Source organism: Rhinolophus sinicus, linkage group LG05 (assembly GCF_036562045.2).
Source record: "Rhinolophus sinicus isolate RSC01 linkage group LG05, ASM3656204v1, whole genome shotgun sequence".
NCBI lineage: Eukaryota > Metazoa > Chordata > Mammalia > Chiroptera > Rhinolophidae > Rhinolophus > Rhinolophus sinicus.
The window spans coordinates 120,302,202-120,328,899 of record NC_133755.1 but is presented as its reverse complement, the minus strand read 5'-3'; the positions used below and the strand labels follow the sequence as shown (position 1 = coordinate 120,328,899).

General features: G+C 38.2%; 1 long non-coding RNA gene across 1 annotated transcript in view; it reads left to right on the top strand.

The window, feature by feature from the left end:
• LOC109453490 (uncharacterized) overlaps window positions 1-21,447 on the top strand; it is an 84,608-nt gene extending 63,161 nt beyond the window's left edge. Inside the window, exons 6-8 of the long non-coding RNA XR_012496663.1 lie at window positions 568-654; window positions 1,587-1,653; window positions 18,863-21,447. This is a non-coding gene — a long non-coding RNA (uncharacterized LOC109453490). The remainder of the gene's footprint in view (window positions 1-567; window positions 655-1,586; window positions 1,654-18,862) is intronic.
• Window positions 21,448-26,698: the final 5,251 nt, after the last annotated feature.

Sequence of the window (26,698 nt, the reverse complement as noted above, 5' to 3'; positions counted from 1 at the left end):
ATGTTCCTGACAATGGAAATGCTTTGAATTGTTTAGATTTTGGTGGCAGAGATAACCTTTCCACTTTTTAAAATACTTTTTGCCAGCATGCCTCAGTGCTTGAGCACAAGCCTCACCTGCTTTGGGATCACTGGTTTACAACCTTATGACAAGTCCATTAGGAGATTTTCTTCGGGGATGAAAACCTGCAATTTCATAATGAAATCAAAATACAAGTTGGCTTATTATAACATTCTTCTTTTGTGCCTATATCTCTGTGGAAATATAGGGTTATTTAAACATTGCCTTCTTGCTTTCTTTAACTGTGAAATTTACCCATTTTCCTAGGAGCTAGAGAAAACTATGATGACCCTAAAGGGAACCAGGAAATAGGTGCTGGGATGAGAATGAATGCAGTTTGCTTATTTCCAAGAATGATATTGTACCTGTGTATATCTCCTTCTTTATGTGTCTCCACCTGCATCTCCACTTCCATCCTCATCTCTGTGTAATCACACACAGCACAGGCACCGACCAGTCAGAGTGGATGCCTCTGTAGGGGCCAGGCGTTAACCTTTTATTTTCTAGGTTGTGGATGGCTGGGGAGAGAAGGGGGCACTCAAGTGGCCTAGAAGTACATCATTCCTTTAACATCCATCTGGTACAGCCATCGTGGTGAGTATTTGCTTAATACTTTTCCTTTAATTAACTTTCAGTTTATTTATTATGATTTTGTAAGGGGCTGGGTCAGGAGATGAAAATGACAATGTTTTGTTTTTTTCTTTATACTAGACATATGGGCAAGACTGGAAACTTAGGGAGACCTTGATTGAGTGAATATAGCCAGGCTAAGAAAACCATTGTAAGCCAATGGTTTTGCTATCGAATACCTCCTGATTTTTGAAAGCTGCTTGCAAGAGTAATTTATTGGCAAAGTAGTACTGCTGGAAAGGCCTTTCTTTCTTTCTTTCTTTCTTTCTTTCTTTCTTTCTTTCTTTCTTTCTTTCTTTCTTTCTTTCTTTCTTTCTTTCTTTCTCTCTCTCTCTCTCTCTCTCTCTCTCTCTCTCTCTCTCTCTCTCTCTCTCTCTCTTTCTTTCTCTCTTTCTTTCTCTCTCTGTCTCTCTCTGTCTCTGTCTCTCTCTGTCTCTCTCTGTCTCTCTCTCTCTCTCTCTCTCTCTCTCTCTCTCTCTCTCTCTCTCTCATATCTCTGCTGTTAAAGGCCACCCAGTTCAACAGTATAAAAGTTACTAGGATCAAGTATGATTCCAGACTCACTGTTTAGTTATTCAAAGACTCATTGGTCTTCTTAAGAGGGTGAGTGGAATTTTTTAAAAAATGGGTAAAGCCTTTTTACGCTCCATTTAGTTCAAATAGTCTAAAAGTGCCAAGAAAACGTTCTCAGGTTCATGGTAGACAGCTCTGAGCTTGCTGGACTGTAATGTTTATCATTTTGCTCCTCATGGAGGGACAGTACTATCATTTTTCCAGAGTAGTAACATAGAACTACTTTTCATTTCTAAACTTTAAATAAAACTGAGAGATTGAACAGTGTAATGATATTTCTTTTCTCAGAATTGTACTGCAAGTTCTAGTCTTTTATCTTACAGTCATTGGAGCCATATATAAGTTTATGGTTTGAAGTAGAACAGAAGTAGTATTCATGGTTCAATTAAGGTAAGAAATTCTATTCCTTTTCTTACTGAAAGTGCTGTAAGAAAAGCTGGACCCCACCTGTGAATCCTGGGAAGAGTGGTTCTAGTAATAACATTTCCTTTTGTAGGCCACCCACCCCTCTAACATCAGTTCTAATCCATATTCATTATTTTTTCCCCAAATCATCACTTCTGTTGAAAGTAAGTGCCCCCCATTTAAATCTACCCTACTGAGGGCCTCAGGCTTGGACTCCCTTTAGCAAGTCATTTGTATCATAGCAAATTGTGATTATAGATTATTTGCTCATTAGACTTTATCCTTCAGAAACAAGCCTTCCTAAAGCACTGCATTCATTCATTCATTCGACAAATATTTCATAAATATCTGGTATATGTTCCATGTTTCTTCTATACTTAGGGTTGAATAATTACTGGGTAAATGAACGAAAGAATGAGTAAGTACGAGCCAGTCTATTGGTACTGCTCACCCAACAATGAACAAGGGATAAACTTCCTGGCCTTGTGAATCTTGCAATTTGATGAGACAGGAAGGTAGATATTAAAAATTACATGTAATTTCATAACTAATATTTTATATTATATATTTTAAGTTATATAACTAATTGTTTAGCCATCACTACTGTAAGAGCTACTAAGGAAAAGTATACAGTGTGCTGAGAATGTTTAATAGAGGGACCTAACCTAGTCTGGGAGCAAGTACAGGTCTTCCTGAGGAAGTGACATTTTAAAATGAGACCTGAAGGATGAGTGTCATTGTATTGATAAAATTTTGGTGGGGAGCATTTACACCTCTTCATATATTACGGTATGTTTGCATCTCTTGAGTTCAACATAGTGCCTTGTGCCAAGTAGGTGCTCAAAAAATGAGAATAAATAAATCTAAAAAATGAATATTGAACACCTATTATGAACCAGGCACTCTGCTGTGTATGTTAGGGGTGGGGTGGGTGGGTACCAAGGATGTGGTGTGGGGCAGGGAAGAATTTCCCATGGCATCTTTCCCAAACATCATGGACTGTCCCCAGTGCTGTCCCTCACTGTTGACCCACTATCTCTCAACACATATCCTTAGCTGCCTCTTTTCAGACGAACTGAGTCCACTGGCATGAACTTCCTCAACTTCCTACCTCCACTCTACAAGCTTCCTCTCTGTGTACTCTCCCCTCCCCCAACCTCATCACTAACCTCAGAGGCATCTTTTTCCTCTCTCCAGGCTGATTTCTCCACCTGTGCTCTTGATCGATGCTCTTGGACCTCTTTAAGGACCATGCTCAAACTGGTGAATCCAAAGGATAGCTCATCATTTCTCTCTCTTTTTGTTTCCTTTGTTTATGTCATTGGTGAAATTTGACCCTGTCAACCATGTCTTTATTCTTGAAGTGCTCTCCAGCCTCAGAGACTTTTTTGTGATAGCAGAGCCTCTTGTTCTTCCTCCAGCTGGTGAATATTCTGTTCTTCTCAGTCTCCAGTGTTGGCCCCTCCTCCTCAACTTGCCCCTAAAATAGTGGGGGAAACACCCAGTTCTATCCTCAGCCTCCTTCTTTCTCTACACGAAGGTCTTCCACTCCCTGTCTACACACTCCCTCAGAGACCTTACCTACTCCTTTGGCTTAAACTGCCACCTGTATGCATATGGTGCCCACATCCACAGTTTCAGTCCAGATTTCATTCCTGGTCTCCAGAATCATATATCCAACACCCTTCTGGATATTCCCACTCATATTTTGTACAATTGCTTCAAATTCAGCCTGTCCAAAACTGAGCTCGTATTTTTCACCCCAAGCCAAACCTATTTGTCGTATTGTATTCTCTCCCTTGGTAAATAACACTACTCTATACCCTGTTGTTGCAACTGGAAAACTGACAGTCATCTTTGACTCTGCCTTTTCCTTTTTCCCCAAGTTCCTTATTAGTGAACAAGTTGCATCCATTCTCAAGGTCGCTCTTTTATGTTCCTCCTATCTTTTTTGTTACTGATTTATTCAGGCTCTCCTCATTTCTTACCTGGATCATGGCAATAGCCTTCTAACTGGGACATCCTCCATACTGCGGTTAGAATGAGCTTTTCAAGGTACAAATCTGATCATGTCTCTTTTACTTTAAATCTGTCAGTGACTCTTCAGTGTTAAGGATAAACTCCAAACCCTTTAGATGGTTTTCAAGGTCTTTCATATCTAGACATTGTTCCTACTCTGGTCTTACCTTTTTCAATGTCTTGCCATATGCTGTAGTTCCTAATACTGTTTTATAAGTCCATCCTCTGCACTTGTGTTTTCCTTTGTTTTGAAAGCTATATTCTCTTTTGACTACCACAAAAGATTTGAGCTCTTCTTCTATTCTTAAAATGTAGTGCAAGGACCAAGAATTTCTCAGGCTTAAGAGCATATGTATATTTGCATGTTTGTGACTGATATAATACACCCAGAACACAAACCCAAATAATTTAAGACTGGGGAAGATATATATATATATATACATATATATATATATATATATATATATATATATATATATATATATATGTATATATATATATATATATACATACATACATACATATATATACACATACATATATATGTGTGTGTGTGTATATATATATATTTTTTGGGGGGGAGACCTTTGGTTATGCATATATTATTCTTCTTAAATTATCAGGAACTGCAACACAAGGGTCCTAACATATTGGTTAGGTATTTTTCTTCCATATAGTAGGCCCTCAATAAAAACAGGTGGTTGATCAAAAGGCTTTCATGGCTCAATTATTCAAAGGAAGTGGATGGGGGGGTGGGGCACAAAGCTGTGGAACAGGCTCCCAAAAAGAGTAAAAGAAAAACAGGAGGCTTTGGGTCTGTTCTTGGTTTCCTCATTCAATGTCTTCGAATACTGGTAGAGTCAGGTGACATCTGGCAAACCCCTATGTTGCCAGGGAACTGGGTAGAATTTGGGTCTTCCTAACTGTTCTGCATCCTCTTATTTTGGCAAAGCGAACCCACAGGTCAAAGGGCAAGTTTATTATCTTCAAGCTATCTCCTAGCTATCTCTCTATTTCTCTTAGTGAAGATAAAAGAAAAGATGGCATGAGAAGAAAACAGACACATCTCCAAATCTGTGGATGCACAGGTTCCTGAGATCAAGTCTGTGTAGTGACTTTGAGCATGCCTGCTGAACCCCAATAAAGCCCCAGAAATATACTTGGTGCTTCTACCTAGTTGGCAGAGCAAAAGGCAGTTGGAGTAGAGATGAAAGCCAGTGTTAAATAGCATAGAAGTCTTGACTCTCTAAATGTGCTGTGCAATTTGTTAATAAAGCCACTTATTTATTTTAGCAAAGCCATAGGTTTAGCCAGACTTCGGTTTTATAGGTTTAATGTAATTCCAGCATCATTTATTGTAATCTAGCTCTTAAAGTTTTTGACCTTAAGAGTCTTGAGAAGAAATAATGTAGGAAATATATTAGACATATAAAAAGTGGAGGTCAAATTTTCAATGGAAATTTAACAGGAAAGTGTAAGTTGGAAGCAGATTTCAACTTTGGTCTCAAATTAATTTTAGTCTGAGAGAGTTTCTAGCGTCACAAAACTATTGATTTGGCTAAAATGTTAAACTCTAGGCAGGCAGTCAGACTTCCTAATCCTTTAGGTTTCCTCCCTTGAATAGGAGAAAAAAAAATCAGGGGACTTGGTAAGGCTGCTCTAGAGAATAATTTTAAATTAGTGTAACTTTGAAGTGGAACGCCTGTTGATCCTACTAAATCTCTGCTAGAGGAGAATAGCCGCCACCTAATTGCTGAGGTTGAAAGTGTTATGCAGCCCAAAGGCCATTCATTGAAATGGCTTTAGAAAATCTGCTCTCCTACCATTAGGGCTCCTTTTTGGCAGCAAAATACTTGGATCACACCCATCATGAATTCCAACCTGCCCCGTTATAGCGGTTCCTTTGAATCCATCAGATGGAGAAAGTTGCACATCTAAGGAGTCTCAGAGGTCAGTCGGTCCACCGAGCTTCTCTCAGGAATCCATTCACAGGTTCAGAGAACCCAACAATTTCCTCACCTCAGAGCTAAAACAATCTAAGGTTTTCCAACATGGTTGCAGACATGAAACCACATTAATTTGATTTTATGGTTTTTAAAATCTCCCTCAGACATCCAGGATGGCTCCTGTTCAGTTAGGAAGGTGTAAATTAGCTCTTGAAGAGGCCTTCGCACGAGCCTTGTGGGCTGGCAGTGCTGGCTGTGCGCTCAGCCACGCAGGCCTGCTGACTGCATTCCCCAAGGAATACTCTCTAGTCGCCGATGTGTACACCACAAGGCTGATTGGTCTGTTTATAGTGAGAAATGTTCCGGGTGGACGTTGGACACTTGAAAGCTGGCAAGTACTTTCACTACACATAGGTTGCTTGGTAGGTAAAGAACAAGTGTCATGAGAATCAGGATGACACAAGATTTTGTTTTTTTTCCAGGTGATGGGGTGACTGCCTCTCAATGGAGGGTTTTCCTCTTTAGTCCTTAGACTTATTCCGTTTTATAATTCAGCTCTTTCCTTCCTTGACAGGGCTGAATAAACCTTGACAAATTCTTTCTCTTTCGTTAAAGAGTTAGTTCACACATGCTTTCTTTAGGTACATTGATGCCACTGATCACTGGAAATTTTGTGTACGTTTCATCAAGACTGAATTATTCTTTCCAGCTCCCCTTCTTTTGTTTTTGATATGGAAGATAGGAGCCTGCAGATATCAGATGTCATTTGCCATGTGTTGCTTTAAACCAGTTTAACCGTTGGGATTCAGAGGTTCCTAACTCACTCTCCATATACTAATTACAGCATATGTTTGCAATTTCTAATTAAAGTGAATTACAGTATATTTGTTTTGAGAATTTCACAACACAATTGGCAATAATAAAATACTAAAAACAGGTTAGAAAACGTCTGTCTTATATAATTGCAAAATGATTGTAAAACTTTTCATTTGGGAAACTCAAAAGGGATATTGAAACTTTGAAAAGGTATAATCAAAGAGACTATCACATTCATTATAGCAAAATAGGGAAACAAAATGAGTCAAAACATAGATGAGGAAAACTATAAAACATCCTTAAAATCACAAAAGTGGACTTGATTAAGTGAAAATGTACACACACACACACACACACACACACACATCTGTATATATATTTTTTCTGAAACTTTTGAGAAGAGTTGCACACATTATGCCTGTTTACTTGATAATAATTCATAAGAACAAGAATATTCTCATATGGATCCACAGTATAGACAAATTTAGGACATTTAATGTTGATATAGCACTTTAATATACAATTCACATTCCAGTTTTGTCAATTATCCCAAAAATGTCCTTCACAGAAAGTTTTTCCCCCAGTATAATATGCCACCTTGAATCACATGTGGTTTTTAGTTGTCACATTCCTTTAGTTTTCTTTCTTTGCTTTTGTGTCATTGCTGTATTTTGAAGACTACAGGCCAGTAATTCTAAAGAATGCCTCTTAATTTTGGATTTCTGTGATGTTTCCTCATGATTAGATTCAGAGTATACTCTTTTTTTGAGGGGGAGAGGCGACTGATATGTAAGATAGATTTTTTAAACAAGTGCTAGGGTAATGGGATCTATATGTGGAAAAACATACCATGCACCAGGATAAATTCTAAGTTTATTAGAGATTTGTTATAATAAATGAAGCCATTAATTATCAGACAAAGACATGGATGTGTTTCTCTGTATGCTAGGAAAAAACTTCCTATAATTCAAAATCCATAAGCAATATGAGTTGATAAGCATATAAGAAAAAAATCATTTTTATGCCTTCCCTCCAATTAACATTCATACATACAAGAAAAATGGCAAGCTGACAAAATATTTGCAACTTCTATCACAGATAAGGATTAATATCCTATTATTTAAAGGGCTTCAAAAATAAAAAAGACCACAATCTTATAGAAAAATAAATGGGAGATACTGACAACTCAGAGCAAAAGAAATTCAAATAGCCTTTAGAAATGTGAAAAGGTGTTCAATCTTGTTTCTAATAAGAGAAATGTAAATTAAAACTACACTGAGATACAACTTCTCAGCTATCACACTGGCAAAATTAAAAAGTTGTACACTGAACACTCCCAGTTAGTTTGTGAAGAAAGAAGTCCTCTTAGGCATTACTAGTAGGAATGCAAACTGTTACAGGATTTTGACAATATTTTAAAAAGTTGCATATGCATCTATCCTTCTGTCAAGCAATCCCACTTCTAGGAATCTATCCCAAAGACACAATTTAACCCCAAAATTATGCTCCCAAGTTATGCACAAGACCATTTATTGAAGCAGTATTTGCAGTAGCAAAAGGCTGGAAAAAACCCATGTGTCCATCAATAGAGGACTGTTTGAATAAATTATGGTATAGCTACCCAATGGAGTACTATGTGGCTGTGAAAAAAATGAATATTATGTTACTATAAAAACAAATTAAAAATGAGGAGTCATATGTAACTGTAATAATAAATTAAAGTAAATGAATATGTCTATGTATTTTCACAAAGTGATCACCAGGATATATTGTTAATATATTATAAAGTGAAAAAAGTAAAGTGGAGAAAAGTGATCAAAGAAAATGGATATATACCGGGGTGCCAAAAAAAACCAGTATACGCAGTTTCAGAGATGTTATCAATGCTCAAGCAGTAGTTCGCCGGAATCAGAAGTGTCTGGACTCTGATGGTAACCACTCTGAGCACCTCTTGTAATTGCAGAAGTCAATTATCGGTATATATTGACTATTGAGTATTACAATTAATACAGTTTTTTCCTTTCTTAAAATATGTATACATTTTTTTGGCACCCTCTGTAAATATTTGCATGGTATCTTTTTCCACATGCATGTCCTCTTATCCTGACACCACTTGTTTAAAAATCTATCTTATATATAACACATACATATATTTTCTAATATTGAGTAATAGAATAATATGCTACAACTAAAAAAAAAACCATGTAAAATATGTCTTGATTTGTAGATTTAACTTTGGAACCATGTACATATTTTATATAGCTATAAAATAAAATAAAACTTAAAAAGAAATTGCTAAAATATCAAATAAAAAATGAAACAAATGAATCCAACTGAGTTTGTGACATAACTGCATAAAGATCTCTTCTAGGAGACTTTGTTTTATTCTGGTTTTCTTTGCTTATTTTTAAATATTTTTATTAAAAATATAGCTGACACACAATATTATATTAGTTTCGGGGGTACGCAATATTTATTCAACATTTATATACCTAAAGACGTGATCATAAGTCCAGCAACCATTTGACATCATACTATGCTATCACAATATTATTGACTTTATTGTACATTACACTTAATCCCTTACCTTTTTACAGACACATCCCCAAACCCCCTCCTACCTGGCAAACAACAAAATGTTTTCTGTATCTATGAGTTTGTTTCTGTTTTGTTAATTTTCTTCTTAAATTCCACATATAAGCGATATCACATTGCATGTGTCTTTCTCTGCTTTCTCTGACTGACACTCAGCACAATACCCTTTAGGTCCATCCATGCCATCACAGATGGCAAGAACACATTCTCTTCCATAGCCAAGCAATATTCCATTGTATGTATGTACCACCTTCTCCTCATTGATTCTTCCATCGACAGACACCCAGGCTGCCTCCATATCTTAGCCATTGTAAACAATGCTGCAATGAACATATGAATGCACACAGCCCCTCAAAGTAACATTTTGGGTTTCTTCGGATAAATACCTGAAAGTGGGATAACTGGGTCCTTCATTGTCTCTTTGTATAGCCTTTGTTTTAAAATGTATTTTGTCTGGCATAAGTATTGCTACCCAAGATTTTTTTTTTTTTTTTTTTTTTTCTGTTTCAATTGGATGTTTTCTGCTTCCTTGTCTTGCAACTTGCTGATTCAATCCTCTGCTTCATTTAGTCTGCTGATGATTCCTTCTAGGGCATTTTTCATTTCAGTTATTATATTCTTCAGTTCTGACTGGTTCTTTTCTATGGTTTCTGTATTCTTTTTTATGTTTGCTGTCTCTTTGTTGAAGTTCTCACTAAGTTCCTTGAGCATCCTTGTAACCATTGTTTTGAACTCTGTCTCTGGTAGGTTGCTTGCCTCCATTTCTTTTAGTTCTTTTTCTGGACTTTTCTCCTGTTCTTTCATTTGGGATGCATTTCTTTGTTTCCTAATTTTGACTGTTTCTCTATGTTTGTTTCTATGTATTAGGTAAATATTCTGTGTTTTCCAGCCTTGACCACATGGCTTTATGTACTAGGTGTCCTGTGGGGCCTGGTGGTAGAGTCTCTCTGGTCAACTGATCTGTGTGTTCCAGGAGAGTTCCTTGTGTTAGTGTGTGCTCTCCTGTTATAGTTGAGCCTTGATTGCTATTGGCACATCAATGGGTGATATTGACCCTCAGGCTGACTGGCTTTGGGGTTTGGCCACATCCACAGCTTAGGGGCTGCTGTGGGGAGGCTTATCCACTGAGTGGGATTCTCTCAGTGGGCTCTAGTGCCTGTTGAGACCACCCTTGAGTGTGCCGCTTGTGGGGCTAATTGGGTGGTGCTTTGCTGTGGTCTGAAGCCAACCTCCAAGTATGTTTGTCCTGGGTCTTCTTGGGCTCTGGTTCAGGTCCAGATCAGCCACTGCCTGTGACTGGCCAGGGCCTACCTAGTAGGAGCTACAAAGTGATCTGCAGTTGTTCGCTGCCTGTGCCAAACCTGGAGGCATGTGGGAGGAGCCATGCTGCGAACTGAGGACAGCTACCACGTGAGGTAACTCTGCAAAAAGCCAGGATACCCATCAGCCTGCTGCCACCTGCCAGCTCTCTTAATGTTCAGCCACTGATAAAGCCTCGTACAGTATGCAAGTTGGGTGAGGCAGGGTCTCAGGGAGTCACTAGAGTGGGAAGAGTTGTGGTTACCAGCTGAATGTAGACTCTGATTTTGTGGCAGTGCTGAGCCTGAAGCTACTCAGCAAAAATCTCAGAGCACACTGAGGCCAGTTGCCACCCACCTGAGGCCCATGGACTCTGATAGTTTTCTAAGAAAGAGTGCAATGTGGATGGGCTGGCTGTTTGTGGATAAAGTGCCTCAGGTGTTGAGGGAGATGGGTGGTGTGTGATCCCAGTGAGTCAGCAGGGTGGAGTAGCAGAGCTCACTAGACCAATCAGATTCAGATTTGGCTGTCATGGGGGCAGGCTCAACACTGAAAAGATGGCGTCTGCCTGCCAGCTTCATGGGAGAAGGACCTCACACAGGGAAGATGCCGACTGTCCTCTGGTACTCCCCCTGTAGCCACATACCTCAGTCTGCTCCCTTGTATGTCTCTAAAGCCTCCTGAGTTACCATCTCTCTGCCGGAGCCTCAGGTGAGTGTCTGTGAGTGAATGAGTCTGTGAGTGAGCCATTTAAGAGGATGTTTGGGTTTCCCACAGCCTTCTGTTTCTCCTGGATGGTCAGAATCCCCACTGTTTTTCACAGCCAGATATTGTGGGGGCTCATTTTCCCAGCATCTGTACTCTGGCCTGGGGAATCTTGTGTGGGGGGCTGTCCCTTCTTCGGGGGGAACTTCCATTGCCAAGGGATCCCTCCTGATTTTCAACTGCCATGGGAGGTTTGGGGCCCATTCCATGTCTCCACTCCTTCTATCAGTCTCGAAGTGGCAGCTTTTTTATATTTTCTTTTTTTTTTTTTTTTTTTTTTTTAAATTAAATTTATTGCGGTGACAATTGTCAGTAAAATTACATAGATTTCAGGTGTACAATTCTGCATCACATCATCTATAAATCCCATTGTGTGTTCTTCACCCAGATTCAGTTCTCCTTCCATCACCATATTATATTTTCAGTTATAGGACTTGTGTTTGGTTAGACTCCAAATGGTTCTCCAGGTTGATTGTTCTATACTTAAGTTGTCATTTTAATATGTTCATGGAAGGATGCAGGCGCAGTGTTTATCTATTCTGCCATCTTGTATCTCTCAGCTTTTTCCAAGACTTTAAAACCCTCGTGGCACATGCCGTAAGGACAAAAAGATCTGTACAAAATTTAAGCTGTTGATAGTCACTATTATTATTGATAATAATAGTGGTATTGTTGTTATTCTGAAACTATTTTGTATGTATGTTATAGGACAAAGAGAATTAATAATTATGTAAATGTTTATAGTTAACCAGGCTTTTTAGCTTTAGAGAAAAGTCATACAAATATAAAAAAGATCACAAATATAAAATGAAAGAAGTTAGGTAAAAACTTATTATCCTAAATTTGAATTTAAAATATCAGTATAAATTCATGGTATTTTCTTTTAAAAATATTTTCTAGCTTTGTATTTTGAGAGTTTCTAGAAAAAAGTGACCAATCCAGTAGTACTGAGCACCCCTAACACCCACATATTGGGTTCTAAAAACCATTTCCCAGTGAAACGATGAAGGGTTCCTTAGAGAAATGTCTGACTTCAGCTCTCCAGTAAAAAATATCCTAGATAAGCCATGAACATCTTATTATAACATAAAGGAATAAGTTTATTAGAGACTATGGAATCATGACAGAAGAACTCAGGAGCCAATTTGAAGGAATTCTTCTTAGTTAAAAATGAGACAATTTGAGCATCAATAAGCAATGGACTAATGACTGCAATACATTGAAATATACAAAATACTTTTAAATTCATGAGTGCATAATGGTACATAAAAATAAAAAAAACATAAAAATGCTTTTGAGGATGCTAGGGAAATAACTCATTCCTTTGAAAATTGATAGAGGGAAAGAGTCAAGCATTCTATTTGTTTTGTGCAATGTGTACTTTAGGCCAATCAAATAGTTGATGAAGAACCATTCTCTTTAAAGAAAATGAAGAAAGATTGAGAATATCTTCATTTTCCAGCCACCAATAAAACAATTCAGGCAATGATCTGCAATGGCTTGTTAACATCACAAAAAATGCGACAACCAGATATAACATGATTCCTGATGCCTGTATTTAACCACTCATTAAATACTTTTGTCAAAAAAAATAAAATAAAATAAACCTGAATGTAATCAAACTGCTAGACCTAACTAATAGTTTACAGGAAGAAATAGGGCAAGAGGGACATGTTAAATGATACCATGGGGATACAACCAGCAAAATTCAGAATATGAGAAATGATTCAGAGAAAAAAGATCCTGGTTTCTTCAACAACAAGTCGAAAGAGAGAGAAAGAAAGAGAGAGAGAGAGAGAGAGAGAGCCATAGATTGAGATATGAGGACTATCAGTGGCAATATATTATGGACCTAAATTTGAAGAAATAATAAAACAATATTATGAGAGAATTAGGGAAATTTGGTTACTGACTGGATATTTGATGATATTAAGGAATTATTAAAAAGTTTTTATATATGTTAATGACTGTGTTGAAAAAAGAGCTCTTACCTTTTAAAGACACAGACTGAAATATTTACAGATGAGATGATATGATGTCTGGGATTTGCCTTTAGGAAACCAGTGTTGGAGTGGAGTGGGTGAGTTAAGGTGAAATATGATTGGCCATAAGTTGATAATTGTTTAGACAGGTGATGGGTGAAAGTTGATAATTGTTTAGACAAGGTGATGGGTAAAAGGTTCATTATATTAGTCTCTCTATTTTCGTATATGTTTGACATTTTCCAAAACAAGAAATAGGAGGAAGAAGAGGAGGCGGAGGAGAAGGAGGAGGAGGAGAAGAAGAGGAAGAAGAAAAAGAGGAAGAAGAGGAAGAGGAAAAAAAGAACTTAGAGATAAGACTTTCTCTCACCCACAGTTATGGTGAAACTATGAAGTAAACTAGCCTTTTTTATGAAATCCTCATACATTGTTGGTGGGATTATAAATTGGTGCAGCCACTGTGGAAAAAAACAGTATGGTGGTTTCTCCAAAAATTAATAGTAGAACTACCATATGATCCAGCAATTCCTCTTCTGGGTTTTTATCAAAAAATATGAAAACACAAATTCAAAAAGATATATGTACCTCAATGTTCACTGCAGCATTATTTCCAATAGCCAAGATATAGAAACAACCCACGTGTCCATCAGTTGTTGAATGGGTAAAGAAGGTATATACTTACTACTCAGCCATAAAAAAAGACGAAATACTGCCATTTGTGACAACATAGATGGATCTTGAGATATCATGCTAAGTGAAATAAGTCAGATGGAAAAGAACAAAAATCACATGATTTCACTCATGTGGAATATGAAACAAAAAAAAATAGGCAAACAAATTAAACAAAACAAAAACAAACATATGGATACAGACAACAGGTTGGTAGTTACCAGAGGGAAATGGGGGGAAGAGGAAGGACAAATGGATAAAGGGGTTAAATACATGGTAACTGATAGAAACTAGATTTTGGTAATGAGTGTGCTATAGAGTATACAGATATCAAATTATAATGTTGTACTCCTGAAATTTACATAATTTTAATAACCAATGTTACCTGCATAAAAAAACAAATATGACCTTTTCTTCATTAAATGGGAAGCTTAACTGTTGTTTTGGAATTTTCAGAGTACTGTGAAGAGGGTAGGTGTATCCTGTAAGAATTACCATGGGCCTTCTTGGAAGTGTTATGTGCTCTTGGTGACTTCCAGCTTAAATGTGTCCCCTCTAGAACACCGAGAGGGACCCTCATGATTTCAGTTCCAAGGTTAGCTCTTACAACTTGCTCTCAGACGACTGTATCATAGAGTGCTTTGAGTAACTCAGCTGTGCCTTGTCTGAACTCAGCATGTGAAGTATGTGTAGCTCTCTTTGCTTCCGTTCCAGAAGTATTTCTGACGCCCCTCTGTGTAGTCTGTCAGTGGCTGATCAGGTGCTGAATGGGGGTCAGGTGGACCCCTTACCAGGAGCTATGCTGAGAACTCCATCTCATTTTGCTGAGTGAGGCTGTCGACTGGAATTGGTTTCCTGAAGGGAAAAGTATATTTCCCGTTACCATTGCCAGAGCCAGTCGTTCCCACCAGTGGTATTTTAATTGCATACCAAGTAGCTGTCTGCATATTTTGTTGCCCAACATGTCTAAATTTGTCTCAAAGTGATTCCAGTGCATTTTCTTTTTCAGCAATGGAATGGGGTATTTTAATGGAGGATCTGTTGCACAGACATATATCAGGGTGAAGTTCCTAACTGTCTGGAACTGATAAAACAACTCTAATTTATTTTGACTTCAAAAATTAAATTTCTTGAAATGGTACAGTCCCTTCTTTGACACATTTGGAGTTAATATTAAGATTACAAGAGATATAAATCATTGCTATGGTACAGTTGAGAAAATTTGTCAACTTTAGACTATTTCTGATTTGACTATATGGTCTAGAAATAAAGCTGGGTATGTTGATCTCACCCCATTTTATTACCTGTTCCCATGGGTAGCTGAGGGTATATTCCCACAGATGGAGGCTCTCAAAATGTCTTCAGGGCCTGACTTGACTTGAGAAATAAGGCTTAAAGCTACTGAATTATCTTTGGGTTAGCAAGTGGGGGACTAGTTTAGAAGCAGAATCCAGACCCATTCCACACTCTCCCTGGTTGAATTTGTTGATGTTGGCCTGTGCCTATCACTGACTTTCTCATATGTTTACAGCTCCCCGGCCCCTTACCCCCGCCTCTCCACCGCCCCCCCAGCCCCACCAAGGAAAATGTGTCCAGAAAGTACCAATGTAGAATGGAGGACAATGGCCTAACCTAAGTGTGTGGGTGGTCACTTGTCAAGACCTGTGTCTTGATTTGGGGTCAGAGTTGAGTCTACTGAAGTGTCTGGAACACCATTCTTAGTCTATATTATTTCTGGATTTTCTTCCTTAGATGGATCATTTCAATTTGGGGAAGGAAGAAGTAAAAAGAAATCTTCATTTAATTTTAAACATTGTGTTCTTATGATGGGGAAACCATATTGTCAAGATGCTTAATATCTGATTTTTTTAAAGCAGAGTTTAATGGCTAAAAGTAATTAAACTGATAGAAGTTCAAAAACATTCATTTAGTTCACAAATATTGTGGAGGTTTTAACACTTTCTAACGCTGGGCCAAGTGTGGGGAAACTGAGGAATACGTGGTTTCTCTCTTCAAAGAGTGCTTAGTTATAGAACTGGAACTTTGATGTTCATGGATTTGATATTAGAGATTTAGAGTCTCCTCAAATTATCCTCAAGGTCTAACATAGAGACATTTAGAATTTTGATCAGGGGATTGGGGTCATTGAACCAGTAATTGTGTTCAGCAGCCTCCCTCTATCCTATCCCTCCCTCCACAACAGTCCTTTCAGAACTATTTTTTGTTGTTATCTACTCCAGTAGCAATTTTCTAGTGGAAACTATAGGTTTTGTGATATTGAGGGATTTGCTGATACATGAAGATTTTAGGAATTCTAAGCCATGAAGCAAGGGCACCGTGGGAACTGGCAGAGAACACTAACCCCACCTAGACAGGTCAGAGAAGGCTCCATGGAAGTTAAAACGCCTGAGCTGAGCCCTAGAAAACTGGCAGGAATGGGCCAGGGAAACACACAGTAGGCAGTCACTGAACATCTGGAATGAATCTTACATTCTGTGCAGAGGAAACAGCACAATTGGATGGCAGGAGGGACAGCATGGCATGTTTTTTGAGGAAAGTGAGTAGTTTGGCCCTACAACATTTGACAAATGTTTGTTTATTGAGCATCTACTACACGCAAGGCTCTGTTGTAGGGCTTGGGAATATGGCAGTGAACAAAATTGATAAGCCCCTGTTTTTTACAGAACTTGGAGAGGATAACAATGAAACAATCAATAAATAGTTAACAAGATAATTGCATTCAGATGTAACTGCAAGCGGCTGTACCAGAGTAATGAGGAGTCAGGCTAATAAATTTACTTCTCCCAGGACTTTTACATTAAAAAGGATAATTATGTATTCATAGGATTGAATGTCTAATTATGATATTTTAGAGGAAGTTTTATGTTATGTCAGAAGAGTCCTTTTAACTAACTCTTAAATCATGAAAGATGAGATTGGTCTTGCCCATGGGAATGAGTGGGGGGATAGGTGGGTGATAAGGAAAATGAAGGGAGAAAATAAAGCTATTAAGGAAAGAAAGAGGTGGGAGAGAGAAAGTGTGAGTAAAAAGACCAAGGTGCACATTATGAAGTGGATTACTAATAATTGCTGACATTTTTTGAGTGCTTATCATTGGTCAGGCCTTGTGCTAAGTAATTTGGATACATTAACTCATTTTATCTTTCCCATAATCCTTGGAGCTAGTTACCATTTTATACATGAGGAAACTGAGGCAGAGAAAGTTTTAATGACTTGTCCAAGGGCTTGTAGCCAGAGGTGAGACTCAAATCCAGACATGTTGTCTCCACAGTCCAAACTCCTAACCATGAGTTTTGCTGCTGCCAATGGCCTTGGATGGCATAGTGGCTTCCTTGCCCTTAATTCATTTACTGTACACAGGACTGGGAGATTCATCTTTGGAGTTCTGCAGCCAGCTCAAACTTGTGATTTCACAAAAACAGTTTTAGCCTTTCTAGTGTCATAGCTTTGGGCTCAATTCTCTTTTGCCTCCTAGCGATGTTAGGCAGGTAGACTGAAGATCAAGGGAGAAAGTCTTCTACGAGATGCTATCAGAATCTCTGTTTTGCTGTCCCAGAGAAAAAGTTCTCACTGGGATGCACATGGTCTCTAATTTATTTCTCAGCCCATACCTGGACCACTGGAATGGCCTGTGAAAACCCTTGTGCTTAGAGTCACGGAACTGAAGCCTGGGAAGGAAAAATGTGGAGTTTACTCAGTGATGTCATGATAATGAGAATCTGGAGACAAATTCTAATGACCTTCGAGAAAGGTGATTTCACAGCCTTCTTGGGTCATTCATTCCCATGTCTAAACACCTCATGATCAGTATATTCTTTTCTTCTCTAAGTCTTATACTTACTGTGGCTTCATTGTACATAAAAAATTACCTGTTCCCATCCTTGATGTACTTGAACTCTTTCCAGAATTTTTAATTATTTAGGCTAAATACTCACCTTCTCTCTAATACAGAGCTTTTTCCCAGACTCTCTATGGGAATTTTATACGTTTCCCTCAAGCCTGAGCAGAATGTTTTGGGGTGGATTATGGGATGGGCATAAATTTTCTTTGATTGTCTTGTCCAATTTACAAAATATTTTTGGAATTGTAATTTGATATTTGTATATTAATTATTGCAAAGTTGCTTTTTTTGTATGGTAATTAACATTGATTTGAGTGATGGGAGACAACAAAAACCATAATTGCATTATTACTATGATACTACACTGGAGACAGGGTTGGGTTTTGGTAGCAGAGTTCCAAGTCCTGACTCCATTGCGCAGTGGCCACTGTTTGACCAATATCTTAAATATTCCACACCTCAGCTTACTCAGCTGAAAATGAGAGGTTTGAAATAAATAAATGGCTTTTAAGTTATTTACAGTTTTAAAAGTCAAGGATTCTAGACTCTTAGAAACAAAGAGTAGGATGTTGGTTCCCAGGGAGTAGGGGGGAGAAAAAAGGAAGTTGTGAGTATAGAGTTTCAGTTTTGCACTATAAAAAAGTACTAGAGATCTTTTGCACAACAACATGAATATAGTTAATACTACTGTACTATAGACTTAAAAATAGTTAAAATGGTTAAATTAAGGTACATTTTTATTTTTTATTTTTACCACAGTTAAGTCAGGGACTCTAGTGGACTTTCGTGTTTTGTATTTCAGTTTGAATGTTCTTTAAAAAATAAGTACACTAAAATTGTAAGTCATATTTATCTTGAAGTCTACTTGAACTTGAACTCTCAGACACATCTGACTGATTCCTTACTCCAGAACACACACACACACACACACACACACACACACACACACTCACACACACTCTCTGGGGAGTCTCTGTAGAATAATCCCTTTTGAGTGTACTTCAATGGTGAGGAGGTTGTCACAGTGTTCCTGAAATGAAGATTGGTTGGCTGGATTCATTTATCTTCAAGAACTTTTCCTTCATGATGGGCCTGGAAAATTTTAGAATTTATCTCCAACATGGAAAATATTATCCTGCAAAAGTCTTCCTCAAAGCTTGTCCTCAAAGCCAGAGTTGGCAAAGGCTTACATTTGGTTTCTGAACAAAGAGAACTAAAGTGATTGCTGCTTCTGTTCACAGTGTGTGCCTGAAGGAGGTCCTCCACGTTGCTTTTTCAACACTTTGTTGGATCCCCTGTGTCGACATGGTTACTTGGAGGAGAGCTGAGCTGCTCTGTGAACATCAGAGCAGCAAAATCTAGTGGGGGTGGAGGGGACTTCGAGGTGGGCTGAATTGAATGCTGTGAACCGGAGCAGATGTTGCTTCCTTCCCAGCAATTTCCACCCCACCCCTTTCCCTAAACTGTCTTTATTTATTTATTTGGTGCCAGCAACATTTCTCCATTGTGTGTGTTGATAAAGAATACATTAGTGCTGCTGAAGCTCCAGAAAGTTTTAGATGGGAAAATCTGAACATTTTTCTACTGAGCATTTAGAAAATCAAGACCACTGCTTGCCAAAAAGAAAATGGAGATTTCACAAAAGGACAAGTGCTCTTAGCAAAGGTGACCTTCGTTGGGCCACTTTGCCTGTTGGGGTGTTGCTGTCCCTGCTTTATCTCCTGTAGATTGTGGAAAGCTGGGGACTAACTCAAGGCACAAATTGACTCCACGTGTTTCCCTCATGGTGAACTCTTGCTTTCTGATCACTTCAGGACAGAAGACAGGCAGTGCTTGGTGGGCATGTGGCTTTGTGCTGTTGGTGGGGGTGGATGGGGGTGGTTGAGGGTGTGGTGGGATGGATTTTCCAGCTGAAGCCAATAAAATCCACCTTGGAAAAATTCTTCACAAAGTCAGACGATGGTTTGACAGTCCCAAAATGCTCACACAATTCCTGAATCTGTGCAGTCCTTTAAAACAAGTTTCATGGGGGGAAAAAATACACAATGGTTCTGAATTCCTCTTCCCACCCCCACCCCATGTCTGCCTGTAGGCACATGATCACAAGAGCTCACTCCTCAGTGATGTTAATTCATTAATCATTGCAAATACCCCTGTTCACATGTCTCTGAAGTTGGCCACAAACTTTCTTTATTCTTGATAGAACTGTGTTTAGTTTCATCCGTATTGATTTTATCTGGGTGAAGAACAGGGTCCCCGGTAAATGTGTTCAGGTGCTACTATCAGCCCCTGAGGTTTTCAAATTTGATTTGTGGCTAAGAAAACATCCAGGTTTTTCTACTTTACTTGGTCTGGATCATCTTTCAAGTTAGTACTACTGTACACCTTGTAACTTGTAGAGGTATGGATGCTGAGTTGCTACCTTAAAAATGTTTTTCCCTTTCTTTTGAATGTCACAATAAATGGTGTTCTCACTTCTTTAGAAACTTGTAAATTAATGCGTATTGCAGCATTGTCCATATTAGCCAAAAGGTAGAAACAACCCAAGTATCCATCAATGGATGGATAAACAAAATGCAGTTTATACATCAGATGAAATATTATTCAGGCATAAAAAGGAATGAAGTACTGAGACATAGTACAATTCAGATGAACCTTAAAAACATTACACTAAGTGAAAGAAACGAGGCATGAAGAGATACATATTGTATGATTCTTTTTATATGTTAAATCTAGAATAGGGAAATCTATAAAGTCAGAAAGCAGATGGGGGAAGGGAAAATGCTATAGGTGTCCTGGGGTGATAAAAAATTTTGAAACTAGAAAGAGGTGGTGGTTGCATAATACTGTAAATACACTAACTGCCACTGAACTGTATACTTTAAAATGGTTGATAGTATGTTATATGGATTTCACCTCAACAGAATTTTTTTTTAAAAAAGAGAAGTATCATTTGTTTCATTTTCATATTTTTGTTCGGATGTTTACTTCTACTTCTGTGCCATTCCAGAGAGGCTCATCCTTCGCGTTCTTTCTAAATGACACATTTCAGGCCCTTGGACTAAGCATAGTTGCTATTTAACTCATTTCCTTATCTTCTCTCCCAGAATTTTATACATTCATAGTATCTCCCAATTTGCCTCATTTTTAAAGTGGAGTGGCAAATGCATTCTTTTTAAGAGTTTGTACATCTGTGTTCAGGGCTAGCCCTGACTGCAAGAGAGGAGAACTCTGGAAAATTGGTGAGTTGTCTGGAACTGGCAACTTGAGATAAATAATCTGTTAGCTTTTCAAAATGTAGTTTTTTGTTTTAACTGAACACCTACTTTGCTTCTATTTTTTTATTCAATTTCCTTGGCTGGTTTCCTTGGTGGAATGTTTAAATAAAGAGTTTTCTCCTGCCTAGTTCTCTGTTGGAGCTCTCTATCAGAGTAATGGGCGATGCTAAAGTGAGCCTATTTGGAAAAGTAACACACTGTCAATCATGCTGTCACTGGACAATGGTAATTCATATTCTGGGATGAGAGTAGCTCATTCAGAGGAGAATATGACTGGGAGGAGGTCGCAGAGGAGGATGGAGAGAATGTATAGAAGGCAGGTAGAGGAGTCAACTAGAACCCATTAGAATCAGAGGAAAAGGAACGAGAGTGGGCTTTTAGAGTACTAGGGAACCTGCAAGCATTATGAGGCAAGACGTGTAATAGGGTCACTGCCCCCACCCCTTTCCACTTATGGTGCTACAAGAACTTCTAGACAGAATGGTTTGGTGGTTTTGCTCTTCCTTCACATCGCTTAGTCATAAGATATAAAGAGTCATTTCCTTCTAAAACCAAAGATAACCTTCATGTTGAATAAGCTTAGTATTGAGTTGGGGACCAGGATGACCAACCGAGCTCAAGCTGAGGCACTAAGGGATTCAAATTCCATATACTGAGGGTGAAAGTCAGTCTTCTTGTTCATAAAGAAACGACTGTAGCAGCTTTTTAGAAAAGCTCTCTGCACGTCAAATAACTTAAGCCAATATTCAGATGAACTAAGTGAAAATTAATTAGGAAAACACACATAGAAGTTTATCTGGAAGCACGTGGGTTTTAAAATGACTAGATTGATTAGCAAAAAAGTTTGAGGAATTTTAGCAAAATGCTTCTTGCATTGAATTTGTAGACATAGAAATTCTTAGATAAGAAGTCAGATTATTCAGAAGGTTCTGAAACCAGACCAGATCACTCATTGTTTACAAGTACTACTTGTTCTCGGTATTCCAACAGGTGGTCCTTTTTATAAACATTTCAGAATGAAGCCAAGAGGGACAATTCTTAAAAGAATTAGGTTTTCAAGTAAGAACATTGTTGTTTTTAGAGTAAAATATAAAATAAAGGTAGCAGAAGAGTCATTTGATTTATTCTTTTATGAGAGCTTCATTATTTCTCCCAACTATACTCTCAGAGTGCAGAAAGAAATACCCCTAGTCACAGCTGATTGGATCAGGTGTGGGCATGTGACTCAAAATGGACCAATCAGATTTTATCACCTGGAGGACTACGGAACTGGGACATAGAGAATGTATTGCTTCACTCCAAATATCTGGTGAGTCATGTTGGATTGGAGGATGCAGTTGCCGTTGGTGAGTGGATGATTAAATTGAGAAGCTGGCTTGAGGAGAGGAGAGAATTAAATATAGGTGCAGAGAAACAGCACTAAGAGAGTACTTGGTGAAAAGAGAGGGAGGGCAAAGGTGCCTGGTGACTTTCCAGTTTCCCTAAGGCCTGCTTCTGGTTCCTCTATTTGGCTCCCTTGAGATTCCCTTGTGTTCTCACAATAAACTCTTTTCATTCATGCTAGCTTGAGAGGGTTTCAGTTTCTCACAACCCCTAAATGATCCCCAAATAATTCAGTCCTTTGCCTGTTCCCCAGAGCCAGCCCCTCTAGGGCAAAGAGTGATTTCCTCCATATTAAAAGCTTTTCAAGGATGGGGATTCCAACTCTCATAAAAGCCTATTGCAGTATTTAGAAACCTTTAATTAAAGTCTTTCTTATTCCACACCAAACTTTTACAGAAAGGAGAGCCTATATTTTTGTTTCTTTTTGTCCAATGAGATAGGTAACAGTTTCATTTCTTACTCAAAGTAGACTTTAGATCTTGATTAGTATTTCCCAAACTTGCTTCTTTCTAAGAATCTCCCAGGAGGTATGCGTTAAAAATTCAGATTCCCTGTCGCTTTCTCTGGGTCTGATCCAGGAGGTCTAGGGTGGAGCTAGGAATCTGTATTTTTAACAAGCATCTCTAGTGATTCCTATAATCAGGGAAGTTGAGAAACATTGTATTTAAAGATAGTTAATAAGTTACCCCTTTTGATTTACTGTCTCCCAAAAATTTCCTCACCTCTAATTGCCCCACCTATGTCTACAAGTTTAAACTCTTCATTCTGTTCAAGGCTCAGAACAAATGCCAATGTCTTCATAATCCCACAGCTACAGAAAATCTCTTCCTCCATTTTGAGTATAGGAAGACAATTCCTGAGCTGTGCTTGGTGCACTACAATCTCTCCTTGACCTTTATCTGTGGCGTTTTTGTGGAATTTGTTCTGCTATACCATGATGGTTATTCAGTTACCTGTTGACTATCCCCTGTCAGACTGTACACCCATTCACTCTGGAATTCTTTGGAGCACCCAGCAGAGGGCTCTGTAGAAAGTAGACTCATGTTGTCAGTGTGTAGGGACTGATGAACACCTTCTTCCTTGGAAGCCATCCAGCAGTAGCTCAGGGGTTACAGTGGAGCCCCTTTGCTGGGGATGTTTACTGAATTCTCTAAGGTCAAGTCCAAAGAAGGCTCACTTCTTAATGTGAGTCTCTGCTACTCTACCCCATGAAAGAGGCTCAACAGTTTGCAGGCATTTATCAAGAAAACGTATCAGACATGGGGGAAGGAGCTGATTTGGGGGAAAAGAAGAATTTCTTGAGTGGCAATGATATCTTTCTCCTCTCTTGGCCTTGTGTAAGAGGGAGCATTTGAGTTGTTCCTTCCATTGTCCACAAGATTTGGGTGCTCAGACTATTCTTCTCTCCATAGTTAGGAATAGAAAATAGTCTCTTCTCTGAAAGTTGCTGTGCCCCTAATTCCAAAGCCATTAGAATGTGTAACACTGCTTGTGAGGAAAAGGAGCAGGAGCAAGATGGTGGAAATGAGAGGGAACTCTGGGATCAGATAGGGGGCAGTCTGTTTGATTTGACAAGGAAATGTGGGAGTTTCCTGTGGTCAAATGGAGACTTCGAAGGGGGATTGGACTTAAGGGGGATAAGGCTTAATTTCGGTAGGAGCCTTGAGGAATGGTGTCCGCTTGGGTGAGGGGACCTAAGGCACAAAACGTTATGAATTAGGCCACCCATTTTGGTGAATGAGGGTAGGGAGCAAGGGGCAGAGGCTCAGAGCCTCAGCAGATTTCTCACCTGTGCAGGCACTATTCAGGGAGAGGTCACTTAGGGCCTTCTGAAAAACAACAAATGCAACCCCATGAGACAAGCAGCATTTGGATGCCTGACATAGGGAGAGAAACAGTGACAAAGGACAGGAAAAGGACAGTGAACTTGCTACCCATGACTTATGGCTGCTGAAGCAAGAAGATGTCAAATCTTACCCAATGCCCACTCCTGAAGCTTTTGTAGTGAGCACATGCTGGGGTAAAATAGGAGAATGAGACAAGGAGAGTGAAAGAGAAGAGTAGGGGGGCAGACAACCCCAGAGCTCCCCAACCTGACAAGCTTGAACCAATAGTTCAGCTAGAACTGGAGAGAAAGGAAAGCTTTACACAGGATATGACATGGTTTTAATGCCCAAACATGATGGAAAAATAACGGAACCAGAATTGAGATTTTGTTAAGGGAGGTGGCTACTCAGCAGAAGGGAGATTTTGAAAGGAGAAATTTGTAGCCATTATTTAGAAAGTTTAAATGATTCAATGCTTATACTTTTTAGTCCAGCCAATTACATATGCAATGAATAGATTTTCTATTAAATTTCATTCTCTCATTTTTCAAATATGGACCCCAGACCAACCTCTGTACTTGAATAAGGGTATGACCAGTACTGTAATAATGAAAGATTATTTGCGAACTCTTGCACAATAATACCATTTTGCCTTTCTGACAAGAATATTATAAAGGTGATATATAGATACACTGATCCATTATCATGCCAGGTCTTTTCTTTCTTCATTTGGAATCTTCTCCTTTTATTTTGTGTGTGTGTGTGTGTGTTTACAGTTTTATTGAGATCTAATCAACATACACTAAATTACATACACTGAGTATGTATAATTTTATAAGGTTCAGCATATGAATACTATAGTGAAACCATAAAGACAATGAAGATAATGAACATATCTATTACTCCCAAAAGTTTCCTTTTGCCTTTTTATTGCCTTTAATGGGAATGCTTCCCATTTCTACTTTCTTCAGGCACCATGGCTCCCACACAGGCAAGCACTGAACTGCTCTATGTCATTTTTAGATTACTTTGCATTTTCTAGAATTTTGTGTACATGGAATTATTCGATATGTATTTCTTTTCTCCTCTCGCTTAGCACAATTATTTTGCAACTTATCCATGCTGTAATGTGTATTAATTAATTAATTTATTTATTTATTTATTGAGTAGTATTTCATTATATGGACATACCACAATTCCTTTGTTCATTTTGCCTGGTAATGGGCAGTTGGGTTGTTTCCAGTTTTTGGCTATTGCCAATAATGCTGCAATAAATATTAGTGTACAAATATTTATATGAACATATGCTTTTATTTTTCCTGGGTAAATACTTAGGGGTTAGAATGGATGGATCACAAGGTAAATGTATGTTTAACTTTTTACGAAGTTGCCAAACTGTTTTCCAAAATGGATAGAGCATTTTGTGTTCCCATTGGCAGTGTATAAGAGTTCCATTTTACCCACATCTTCTCCATCACCTGTTTTGTTCCATCTTTTAAAGTTTAGGCATCCTACTAGATGTGCAGTGGCATCTCATTGGTTTTACTTTGAATTTCCTTAATGACTAATGATGATGAAAATCCTTTCGTGTTCTTATTTGCCATCTGTTTGTCTTCTTTCATAAAGTACCTGTTCATATTTTTGTCCGTTTAACAAAAATAGTGTTAATTATTTTCTTATTATTGAGTTCTTTAGAGTTCTTTATAAGATATATGATTTTCAGATGTTTTCTTCCCATACGTGGTTTGTCTTTTCATTATCTTAACATTGCCTTTTGAAGAGCAGAAAATTAAAAAAAATTAATAAAGTCTATTTAATTTTAATTAATTTATTTATTTTACAAATTGTGACTTTGGTGTTATATCTAAGAAATCTTTGTCTAACCCAGTTGTGTGTCTGTATTTAACCTATAAGCATTCCTAAAGAACATCACTTTGGTTTTGGCCTGATATATTCAGATTAATTCTGTTCCCAGTTTTTCTAATATTCCCTTTATGCCCAATTTGTTGCTGACCATTCTAGTGACCTTGTGTTGCATCCTGTCAGCTAAGTTGTTGATAAAGCATCAATGAATACCAACCATCTCATTCAATGACTTCCCTTAGGTTGATGATGAGTATAACCAAAGTTTGGGTTTAACCCTCTTGTTGATTGTATACTCACACATGAGAATACAACCTAGACCATATAGTCTTTATTTATTGATAAGAATGTCAGATTCGGAGAAATCAAATTCTCCAAAACTACTTGTATTGTTTCCCTTTTAACATGATCTGTCAATTAAAGAAAAAACTAAATTGACCTGGCGTAGTATAATCCTCTCTCTGAGCTCCCAAACACTTCACACACACTTCTAGTAGCACACCTGTCTTTAGGCGCACCTAACCTAGAGACTGATTTACACTCGGCACAAATAACTAGTGGCACGAATGAGCACATTTTCAGGTATATGATGACCAGTAAATATTCTTTGAACCTCCTCTAGATATTAGTAAAATTGATTTTAGTTTTTGATAGTATTTTTAGCTTTTATTTTAATTGAGGGAAGCGCATCACTATATATTTTTTCACTTTACCACTCTTCAGAGTC